The sequence below is a fragment of the Amblyraja radiata genome, chromosome 7 (genome assembly GCF_010909765.2).
Source record: "Amblyraja radiata isolate CabotCenter1 chromosome 7, sAmbRad1.1.pri, whole genome shotgun sequence".
Lineage (NCBI taxonomy): Eukaryota > Metazoa > Chordata > Chondrichthyes > Rajiformes > Rajidae > Amblyraja > Amblyraja radiata.
Window position 1 is genome coordinate 77,457,957 of NC_045962.1, and position 12,028 is coordinate 77,469,984.

The window sequence follows — 12,028 nt, forward strand, 5'->3', positions numbered from 1 at the left end:
ATAAGGGAAGCTCAATGTCAAATCAAAGTCAGAAAATTGTAGGCTTGCGTCCAACTCCAGAGACTTGAGTACATAATCTAAGGCAGTATTTCAGTGTACTGAGAGAGGTTAAGTATTTCATGTGAAGTGTGAAGCTGCATACCTGTCTGCTCTATTATAGCCATACAAGATTGCATTTTATTATTGCAAAGATCACTAGGGGATTTAACCTTGATGTTTTGGCCAGATTTTGGCCCCCTAAAAATCTTCAGACTTGCTGCTCACAATATTTTACACTTGATGGATAAAACTAGATGGGCAAGGTATCTTGTCAGTGGAGCAGAGTACATAACATTACCCCACTGAGGTGCTTAACAAGTTCACCGAATGGCATAATCTGCAGCATGCAGTTTACGGCTGATTCCTGATGCGTTGGGCAGCATTACATTCCACAAATGGCCAGCATTACAGTTGTCACTATACTTCAACCAAAAGTACTTCATTGGGTGTAAAGTGCTTTGGGAACTTCAGGATTGTACTTAGGTTATGACAGGTCCCTGGCACAATTCTGATTTATCTGAGAGCTAGGGATGTAATGCTGAGGCTCTATAAGGCGCTGGTCAGGCTGCATTTGGAATATCGTGAGCAATTTTGCACACCATATCAGAGGAAGGATGTGCTGGCTCTGGAGAGGGTCCAGAGAAGGTTTACGAGAATGATCCCAGGAATGAGGAGGTTAACCTATGATGAGCGTTTGTCGGCGCTGGGCCTGTACTCGCTGGAGTTTGGAAGAATGAGGGAGGACCGCATTGTAACATATTGAGTCGTGAAATCCTTGGATAGCGTGGATGTGGAGAGGATGTTTCCACTAGTGGGAGAGTCTAGGACTGGAGGTCATAGCCTCAGAATTAAAGGATGTTCTTTTGGGAAGGAGATGAGGAGAAATGTCTTCAGTCAGAGGGTAGTGAATCTGTGGAATTTTTTACCACAGAAGGCTGTGGAGGCCACGTCAGTGGGTATTTTTAAGGCAGAGAATGATAGATTCTTGATTAGTTCACGTGTCAGAGGTTATGGGGAGAAGGCAGTAGAATGGGGTTAGGAGGGAGAGATAGATCAGCCATAATTGAATGGCGGAGTAGACTTGATGGGCTGAATGGCCTAATTCTACTATCACTTATGATCTCTCTTCTACACTCACTCCCAATCCAGTAACATTAGGTATAGAAGTGTGAAGACGCACACCTCCAGATTCAAGAACAGTTTCTTCCCAGCTGTTATCAAGAACGGAATCATCCTAACACAACTAGAGAGCTGCCCTGACCTACTATCCACCTTATTGGTGACCCTCAGACTAAACGTTATTCCCCTAGCATGTATCTGTACACTGTGAATGGTTCGATTGTAATCATGTATTGTAAATTCCGCTGACTGGTTAGCACGCAACAAAAGCTTAACACAGTACCTCGATGCATGTGGTAATGAACTAATACTGCAACTGAAACTAAACTGAAACTATGGGACATGTTTGGCTGAATGGCCTGTTTCCATGCTGCCTGACTCTATGGCTGTTAGCATTTTAACCATACTTAGTTCTGGTCAGCAGCTCAGAGCATCCCCAAGATCGTGGCCCATCAGCAGCGCATTAATAAAAAATCAAACTTACTGCTCAGAATATCTCCCATCGTTAAAATTAATGGGCAAGGCATCTTGTTGGTAGTGCTGAGTCATAAATTTACCTCAGTGATGCGCTTAACAAGATCACCGAATAACATTATCAGCAGCATGTTTCTTATGGTTGGCTCCTGACATCCGTCTCCAGGGCCTTGTTTCTATTGTGATTTCAAGCTCAGATTCACTAAACTAAAACAGAAAACTGCTGTTAAAATACTTAGCTGTTCAGAAGAGCATCTGCAGAGTGAGAAATAGTGTTCTCGTTTCCGGTTAATGGACCATCCAGTCCAACAATGTCTTTCAGGATAGAAAATTGGTTGTCAGACAGGAAACAAAGAGTAGGGATCAACGGGTCCCTTTCAGAATGGCAGGCAGTGACTAGTGGGTACCGCAAGGCTCGGTGCTGGGACCGCAGCTATTTACAATATACATCAATGATTTAGATGAAGGGATTCAAAGTAACATTAGCAAATTTACAGATGACACAAAGCTGGGTGGCAGTGCGAACTGTGAGGAGGATGCTATGAGAATGCAGGGTGACTTGGACAGGTTAGGTGAGTGGGCAGATGCATGGCAGATGCAGTTTAATGTGGATACATGTGAGGTTATCCACTTTGGTAGCAAAAACAGGAAGGCAGATTACTATCTAAATGGTGTCAAGTTGGGGAAAAGGGGATCTGGGGGTCCTTGTTCATTAGTCAATGAAAGTAAGCATGCAGGTACAGCAGGCAGTGAAGAAAGCGAATGGCATGTTGGTCTTCATAACAAGAGGAGTTGAGTATAGGAGCAAAGAGGTCCTTCTGCAGTTGTATAGGGCCCTAGTGAGACCACATCTGGAGTATTGTGTGCAGTTTTGGTCCCCTAATTTGAGGAAGGACATTATTGCTATTGAGGGAGTGCAGCGTAGGTTTACAAGGTTAATCCCCGGGATAGCGGGACTGTCATATGCTGAGAGAATGGAGTGGCTGGGCTTGTATACTCTGGAGTTTAGAAGAATACAATACAATACAATATACAATACAATACACATTTATTGTCATTTGAGCCCCAGTGAAACTCAAACGAAATTTTGTTTCCACAGCCATACAAAACAAAAACAATGTCCTACAGACATACACACAATTAAGTTCACACAAACATCCATCACAGTGAACCCACTGTGATGGAAGGCAAAGTCTTTTCTCTCCCCTGCTCTCAATTTCTCTCCCGATGTCCAAGCTCCAGGCGGGTGATGATAAGTCCCACGGCCATTTTAGGCCGCGCGGGGCGATTTATGGCCCCGCTCCCGGTCTGAAAGTACAAGGTCGGAGCCTCAGCGTGCGATGGTGAGTCCCACGGCCATGAAGCCGCGCCAGATGATGTACGGCCCCGGTCCGGGTCGTTCCAACCCCGCGACACGGGCTGGAGAAGTCGCGTTGCGGGAGCTCCGGGAAGCGGTCTCTCTCCCCACCCGGACCCGTGAGCTCCCGATGTCCCAGTCCACCGGACCTGCGGCTGCGTTGCTGGAGCCTCCGAGCCCCAGGAGTCGAGTCGCAGCAGCAGCGAGTCACCACCGCTCCCCACGCTCCGAGGCCGGCCAGCCCCACGATGGTGAGTAGTCCGCAGCTCCGCAGTCTCCCGAGCCCCCGGGTCGTTCAGGTTGGAGGCCGCTCCACGGTGCTAGGCCCCAACGACAACGGAGACCCGACAGGGAAAAGGTCGCGTCTCCCGAACAGGGAAGAGATTTAAAACGGTTTCCCCCTCCCCCTCCCCCCACCCCCCACATATACACATTTAAAACCAAGCTTAAAAAAACACAAACACTACATTTAACTAGACAAAAATAAAAAAAAGACAGACAGGCTGTAGGAGCCGCTGCAACGAGTCGCGCCGCCACCAAGATGAGAGGGTATTCTTATTGAAACATATAATGGTTTGGATACGCTAGAGGCAGGAAACATGATCCCGATGTTGGGGGAGTCCAGAACCAGGGGCCACTGTTTAAGAAGAAGGGATAAGCCTGTTAGAATAGCGATGGGGAAACACTTTTTCACACAGAGAGTTGTGAGTGTGGAATTCTCTGCCTCAGAGGGCGGTGGAGGCCGGTTCTCTGGATACTTTCAAGAGATAGCTAGATAGGGCTCTTAAAGATAGAGGAATCAGGGGATATGGGGAGAAGGCAGGAACGGGATCGTGATTGAGGTGAATGGCGGTGTTGGCTCGAGGGGCTGAATGACCTACTCCGGCACTCATTGTCTATTGTCAAAAAATCTGCCATTCTTACCTGTCTGGTTCACAATTGACTTCAAACCCAATGCAGTTGACCCCAATCTGCCTTCTGAAATGGGCTGGCAAGCCAGTTTATGGGCCAAATGGCAATGGGCAATAATTGTTGGTTTTGCCAGGCTTGACCACTTCCTGTCAACAATTTAAAACAGTCTGAAATGTTGACCCTGCATCATTAATTGAGTTTATTAGAGTCACGCGTACCGAGGTACCGTGAAGAGATTTTTTGTCTTGTTCTATCCACTCAGTGAAATGATTACAATCAAACCATTCACAGTGTACAGATACAGGATAAAGCGTGTAACATTTAGTGCAAGATAAAGTACAGTGGGACAGGGAAGAAGTGGGAGTGACCGGGGTGAGACTGGACCTTCACTATACTGGTAGCCTTGCTGAGGCAGCGTGAGATGTAGATGGAGTCAATGGAATGGAGGTTGGTATGAGTGATGGTCTGGACTGCATCCACAACTCTCTACAATTTAGTGCGGTTTTCGCAAAGATGCTGCCTGATCTGTTCACAGAAACCAGTAATATTTGATTTTGAAATATGTTTTTAAATAGCAGAGATCCAGTTTTCATTCATTGAAAGATACAGCATGGAAACAGGCTCTTCAGCCCTCCGAGTCCACGCCGATCATCAATCTGAAGAAGGCCCGAAACGTTGCCTATCTCCTTCGCTCCATAGATGCTGCTGCACCCGCTGAGTTTCTACAGCTTTTTTGTGTACCTTCGATTTTCCAGCATCTGCAGTTCCTTCTTAAACAATCACCCATTCACACTCGTTCAATGATATCCCACTTTCACATCCACTCCCAACACATCATGGGTTACTTACAAGGGCCAATTAACCTGCAAACCTTCCCGTCTTTGGGATGCAGCAGGAAATCAGAGCACCCAGAGGAAACCCATGTGGTCACAGGGAGAACGTACAAAGTCCACACAGACAGCACCCTAGGCCAGGATCAAACCCGGGTCTCTGGCACTGTGATGCAGCAGCTCTACCAGCAGTACCACTGTGTTGCCTTCTTCTCTCTTATTACTTTCTAACATTTCTTTTTTGTAGATTCCTTGTTTCACACAGTGATAGATGATGTCATTGAATTATTTATATTGATTTTGAATACCTCATCTGGCAAGTCCATTGAAAAGAGGCAAATAATTATTTCTTAACATGCACATTGCATTTGATTGAAACATTAGCCCTGTTCTACTTTTGCATTTCCTTTTGTTTTAAGAGCTTTGCAAAATGGTTGCAACTTTTCAAATACTGCGTGACATTGATACTTCACCATTCATGCATTCAAGGTCTGCCTTTCACCCACTGGCCACTGTCTGATCCCTCCTCTCCCCTCTCCTCTTTGTACTGGCTACCTTCCCTCTCCACTCTCAATCACAGAGACATAGAATTATACAGCTTGCCCACACCGATCAACATGCCCCATTCACGCCAGTCCCACTTGCTGGCGTTTGGCCAATATCCCTCTAAACCTGTCCTATCCATGTTCCTGTCTAAATGTTTCTGAAATGTTGCGATATCTACTGCCTCCACTCCCTCCTCCGGCAGCTCGTTCCATACACCCGCCACCCTTTGTGTGAAAATGTTACGCCCTCAGGTTGCTATTAAACCTTCCCTCCCTCACCTTATACCCAGGTCCTATGTCCACTACCTTAAACCTATGTCCTCTAGTTCTCGAGTCCTGAGGGAGGATTTTGACCCAAACGTTTGGCAATTCGTTGCCCCCCACAGATGCTGCTAGACTCCTTGAGTTCTACCTGCAGTTTGTTTTTTACATCCCTTCTCTTATTCAATTTTATGCTGCATTCAACTGAAATTAATTACATCCACCATGAATTGATAATTTGTGTTTGACTGAAATTATACCATTTGCGTTATTTAGATTTGAACAATAGCAACTACTGTTTCCCATCATCATTTGTTATGAAATGTGTTGAAGGACAAGGTCTGTGAATTATCCATTAGCTGTTCCTAATTCTTTCTTAATAGGCTTCACACAAAGCCATTGATACATGAAAACAGGAAAACAATCCAATAAACATTTTATTTCTTTGAGCAGATGGTACCAGCTGCAAGAATCAAGTACGAAGAGTTTGCATTTCAATAACCATCTACCGAAGTAAAGATAATATGGCACAAACACTATTATTAATAGCCACTTCACTTCTGCACAATTGGGGCATTATATGGGTTGTCAGGAGAGACTTTCAATGCTTTCAGAGATGTCTGAAATGTTCAGTTTCAGAGAGATTGTGCCCTTGGACATTTAATTGTGGACAAATGTGAGGTTATCCATTTTGTTGGCAAAAACAGGAAAGCAGACTATTATCTAAATGGTGGCCGACTAGGAAAAGGGGAGATGCAGCGAGACCTGGGTGTCATGGTACACCAGTCATTGAAAGTAGGCATGCAGGTGCAGCAGGCAGTGAAGAAAGCAAATGGTATGTTAGCTTCCATAGCAAAAGGATTTGAGTATTGCGTACAGTTTTGGTCTCCAAATCTGAGGAAGGACATTATTGCCATAGAGGGAGTGCAGAGAAGGTTCACCAGACTGATTCCTGGGATGTCAGGACTGTCTTATGAAGAAAGACTGGATAGACTTGGTTTATACTCTAGAATTTAGGAGATTGAGAGGGGATCTTATAGAAACTTATAACATTCTTAAGGGGTTGGACAGGCTAGATGCAGGAAGATTGCTCCCGATGTTGGGGAAGCCCAGGACAAGGGGTCACAGCTTAAGAATAAGGGGGAAATCCTTTAAAACCGAGATGAGAAGAACTTTTTTCACACAGAGAGTGGTGAATCTCTGGAACTCTCTGCCACAGAGGGTAGTCGAGGCCAGTTCATTGGCTATATTTAAGAGGGAGTTAGATGTGGCCCTTGTGGCTAAGGGGATCAGAGGGTATGGAGAGAAGGCAGGTACGGGATACTGAGTTGGATGATCAGCCATGATCATATTGAATGGCGGTGCAGGCTCGAAGGGCCGAATGGCCTACTCCTGCACCTAATTTCTATGTTTCTATGTTAATGTTGATTTGCAATGATCAGGTCGAAAGTCTAAAGTCATCGCCATCCTCGATCCTAGGAAATCTGCTGAAGATCCAGCTAGTTACCGACCCATCTCCCTCTAGATTACATCCTACAAGCTGTTTGAGCACCTCCTGCTTGCCAGGATTTCTCCATTGGTAGAACCATTGGAAGAAAATCGAAGAGAAGATGAAAGCACAAGCGAAATATATCAGCAGTCTGAAAAAGAAGCTGCAAAAGGAATCGGAGCAATGCTATGAGCGACAACAGCGGATAGAAATCTTGGAGAACTATCATGCAGACCTACCCACCTTGGATTACTTCCAGATACAGAGCCGGAAGCAAATAAAACATGGCATCATTGTTGGCACACTTTCAGAGTTTAGTTAAACAACTGTTTAACACAAATGACCACTAAATGACTTTTAGCAAATGTAACAGACTTGATTAATACGGGTGTCAGAGGTTATGGGGAGAAGGCAGGAGAATGGGGTTCGGAGGAAGAGATAGATCAGCCATGATTGAATGGCAGAGTAGACTTGATGGGCCAAATGGCCTAATTTTACTACTATTCCTTATGACCAGGGGTCACAGTTTAAGGATAAAGGGGGAAATCTTTTAGGACTGAGATGAGAAAAACATTTTTTACACAGAGAGTGGTGAATCTCTGGAATTCTCAGCCACATAATGTAGTTGAGGCCAGTTCATTGGCTATATTTAAGAGGGAGTTAGATGTGGCCCTTGTGGCTAAAGGGATCAGGGGGTATGGAGAGAAGGCAGGTACAGGATACTGAGTTGGATGATCAGCCATGATCATATTGAATGTTGGTGCAAATGGCCTACTCCTGCACCTATTTTCTATGTATCTATGTCTATGATTCTCTGACGATATGACATTCTAACCTGTTCTAACCAGAGAGCAAGCTGGCTTTAGACCTGGTAGAAGTTGCGCAGAACAAGTCCTTGCCCTCACTACCAATATAAAGGCTGGCTTACAACGTGCCCTGAAAACTGGTGTTGCTCTCATCGAACTGTCATCAGCTTATGACACCATGTGGAGACATGGCCTGTTGCTGAAGGCTTCCAGAATCTTGAAGTGCCAAACCACCATGCGTGCCCTCTCATCCATCCTCAGCAACTGTAGATTTAGAGTCTCGCTTGGGAACCAGACCAGCTCTGTCAGGACCCTGTATGATGATCTCCCCCAGGGCTCTGTCCTAGCTCCCCTACTCTTCAACATTTATGTGAGTGACATGCCAACTACCTCGGATGGAGGAGTACTGCACCTTCTGGTGACTTCGCCCCAACTCATCTAAGGCAGCTGTCGCTGCCGTTCACCTCAGCAATCGGCTCGCCAATGCAAAGCCCCGAGTGTCCTTTTGTGGTAAGCCGGTGAAGAATGAAGAATTCTCCAAGTACCTCGGAGTCACCCTGGATCGCACCCTCACCTGATCAGGAAGGCCGGCTCAGTGGTCGGGGCTGAGCAACGAACGGTCCAGCAGGTGGCAGAGGCCAGAACTCCGAACAAACTGGGTTCAATAATGACCAACCCCACTCACCCACTCCATGCCCTGAAGGTGATCAAGAGCAGCATCTTCAGTCAGAGACTGATTGCACCAATGTGCAAAACTGAGAGACATAGGAAGTCCTGTTTACCAGCTGCTATAAGGTTATATAATGCGCATAAATAACTGCACTTTTTTTAATTAATTGTATTTTAACTTGTATTTTAACTTGTTAAGTATGGAAGCTATTTGAGGAAATGTGTGGTGTTATGTCTGTCTTGAAGCTGTCGTGGCACTGTAATTTCCTGTAAAGGATTATTAAAGGTATAATCAATCAATCAATCAATCGTGAACACCTGAAGAGGGTGGTTGATAAACTGAAAGCAAGGGTCAACATCATTAGGAAAGTTGCAGGCAACAGCTGGGGACCCTCCGTACCACAAGCTTAGCCCTAGTCTACTCAACAGCTGAGTTTTGCTCAACAGCTTGGACTAATAGCTGTCCTTAACTCTGTCCTTAACTCTGCAATGCGGGTGATCACAGGGACGCTAAGTCAACACCTTGCAGTAGCTCCCTGTCCTTTCTCATATCGCCCTTCCCAGCATACGCAGGAGAGGATGTTGAAAGATAGGTGCATCATCGAGGCTAAACCTGACCTTCCCATCCATGCTGACTTGAACAATCTGCCCAACTTGCGCATGAAGTCCCGCAAACCTTTCTGGTCTTCAGTCAAATCCCTGGAAGACTTTGACTCCAAGACCGAGTGGCGCAGAGCCTGGAAATATACCAACACCAACAACGGAGAGGGCATCACGGACCCCACAGTCAAACCACCGGGATTTGACCTCCATCGCAAGCAATGGCTAACCCTGAACAGAATCTGCATCCTCCATGCGAGTGGGGGATGGCAGACAGCCCTGCTTGCGACTGTGGACATCTAGACCAGACCATCCCACACCTCGTGGATGACTGCTCACTGAGGCTTTTCCCTGGTGGCATCAAAACCATCCATCCAGTAACTGATGCTGTTCTGACCTGGATGTCTACCCTTGATCTACAACTTTAAGCTGTGCACGCCATACGCAAGAAGAAGAATGATCAGGTTGATCAGGCCAAGTTTGCCTTTTACCCTATTCCTTATCGGACCTTTTATCACCCTGTTGATCCAAACAAGTCCAAAGATTTGTAGGAAGGAACTGTAGATGCTGGTTTCTACCAAAGATAGACACTAAATGCTGGAGTAACTCGCCGGGTATCTCAACATATCTGGAGAAAAGGAATAGGTGACATTTTGGGTCTGAACCCTTCTTCAGGGGAACGCTTATTCAGTTGGTTTGATGCTGGTCTAACCTAAAGGTAGACACAAAGTACTGGAGTAACTCAGTGGGTCAGGCAGCATCTCTGGAGAAAAAGGATGGGTGCCATTTGGGATTTGAACACTTCGGAACCCAATGGAGGTTCTTGAGGCAGGAACAATAACAACATCTAGAGGACACTTGGACAGGGGCATGGATAGGAAAGGTTTAGAGGGATATGGACTGAATGCAGACAAATGTGACTAGCTTAGTTGGGGCACCTTAGTGGGCGTGGACAAGTTGGGCCTGTTTCCGTACTAGATGATCCAATGACGATGATCCTATAATGCACCAGCAAGTAAATGCACTACAACCAGCGATCTCTCCTTCGCTCACTGCCGACCATCCAATTAGCATGGATTTGATCTGACCCATAGCAGCTTCTCTGATTTTACTGCTGATTTCCGGTACGTGCACTATTTTCCCTTTGAAAGATGATGTTGTTCAGAACCAAGTGACAGTCCTTAAATCACCACCAAGTGCCTAACCAGCAGAATTCTCCCCTATTTCATCACTTTTATTAATGGCTGATTTGAAGACATTTTATTGATATATAATGTGAGTGTTTCTGAAATGCAATGTTGTAATGATAAACAAGAAGCATATCCGTGTTGAGGGTGGATTTGATTAACTTGTATGCCAGTGCTATTTAAAATTCTAAACGTGCGACTGCAGCTGTTTATTTTTCCCTTTTGATTCTATTTTCATGTCACATCTTGCGATCTCGATATATTTCCAAATGCTTTCTTTCGACTTTCGACTTCAGAGATGCGGCGCGGAAACAGTGGCCTTCGTCCCACCGAGTCCGCGCCAATCAGCGATCACCCCGTACACTAGCACTAGCCTACACACTGGGGACAATTTACAATTTTACCGAAGCCAATTAACCTACAAACCTGCAGGTCTTTGGAGCGTGGGAGGAAACTGGAGCACAAGCGGAAAAGCCATGCAGGTCACGGGGAGAAAGTACAAACACCAGCTGTAGTCAGGATCGAACCTGGGTCTCTGGCGCTGTAAGGCAACAACTCTAGTGCTGCGCCACCGTGCCGCCCCTATCACTTCTATCTACTGATTTCCTATCATTTTTTTTCATTGTTCTTGTTTTTCTCTCTGTGGTATTTTAGTATTGCAATTGTGTAGCTTGCAGGCTTCGGCTGTGCTAGACTTGTTACCTACCCGGTGAACCAAACACTAGGGAGGCCTCTATGTCAGACGAGTTGCAGTAATCTAAAGTGAAGGCTATGCACAGAAAGGCTGCTCATGTCTATAACAATGTTTATTTAAAATGACTCATTGGTTCGCGGAAAAGTCACCCTGCCGGCATCACCTTTGCTGGTGATCCGAAGGATCCTGGTACAAGAACCAAAGTAGCAAATACTGTGAATTCAGAGCAACTGTGAGTAAAGAATTAACAATTCAGTTTCAAGTTGATTTGAAGCATTAATACTGTTTTTTATACTGATACTGATTTTTCCTCCCCAGATGCAAGTTGATCTGCTGAGTATCTCCAGCATTTGCTGTTTTTATTTCAGGTTTTCGGCATCTGCAGTCATCTTTTTGTATTTTGGGGCCAAGTTCAGTCCCGATTACGGAGAGATGAGAACAAGAGTGTGGACTTGAGTTGCTGTAATGTCAGAGGTGCCATTTAAATCGTCTGCTCTTGCATCTGTTCATAAAAAAATTCACCAAACATTTTGAAAGAAAGGCTGGTGATTTATCCATCGTGGCTTGATAGACTGATTGATACAGCATGGGAGCAGGCCCTTTGGCCCACCGAGTCCGTGCCGACCACTAATAACCCACACACTAATTCTATGTTATCCCACTTTCTCATCCACGTCCTATAGATTAGGGGCCATTTACAGAGGCCAATTAACCTACAATCGCGCACATCTTTGGGGTCTGGGGGAAAACAAGAGCACCAGGAAGAAACCCATACGGTCTCAGGGAAGAATTGCGAACTCCACATAGACAGCACCCAAGGTCAAGATCGGAGATAAAGAAGCTTGAAGCACATACAAGCGGACACAGGAACAGTTTCCTCCCCTCTGTTATCAGGCTTCTGAACGATCCTTCCAGGAGCCAGAGTACTGTCCGATTCACTTGTAACTCAATGTGGACATTGGACTTTGTGTCGGAGCTGTTACTCCTATAATGCTCAGAATTTCATATTCTGCACTCTGTATATTTTCCTTCGCTCCACCTATTAG